Genomic DNA, 641 nt, shown 5'->3' on the forward strand with positions numbered 1-641 from the left:
GGTCACAGATCAGTGTGGGCCACCAGGATGCTTGTGGCCACCGACTGAAACAGCTCCTACGGCTTCACGCGTCTTAGGTGTTAAGTGAACAATGTCAGTATGAGTAACAGTGTTGAAGAAGTGATTATGAGAACTGCACTTATGCGGGGCAAGGTTTGTGTGCTCCACATTCCTGTCTGACCTGCTGGGCCTTCATGTGATAGGCAGCAGCGTCAGTAACGTACTAATAAAGTCATTAGAGAGAGAGAGAGAGATAGATGGATGGGGGCCTTTGCCACACAACAAACTAATTGTTCTCTGGATAGGTTGGGTTTTACCCAGGAGCTTTCTGTAGCATCTTTTTGTATCTCTTTGCTGATTTAAAAGAGGCAAATTATGTGACTTTTCTTTTGCCTTTGGACCAAAACTCCTAAACCTTTTTATGCAGTGTGTTTTTTTGACAAGACAAATGTATACATCTGCTAAATTAATTTTCTCACTTCCTCTCTCGGGCAGAAAACCCCTAACATACACACACCAGGACTTTGTATTGGCTTGCCTCACTGGTTGATAAACACATACTCTGGTAGAAACCATGAGAGACTTACCTGTTTGAGCTCAGTCTTATGCACGCCAAGGTCTACACAAGGTTACAGTGAATT

This window comes from Clupea harengus, chromosome 4 (assembly GCF_900700415.2).
Source record: "Clupea harengus chromosome 4, Ch_v2.0.2, whole genome shotgun sequence".
NCBI lineage: Eukaryota > Metazoa > Chordata > Actinopteri > Clupeiformes > Clupeidae > Clupea > Clupea harengus.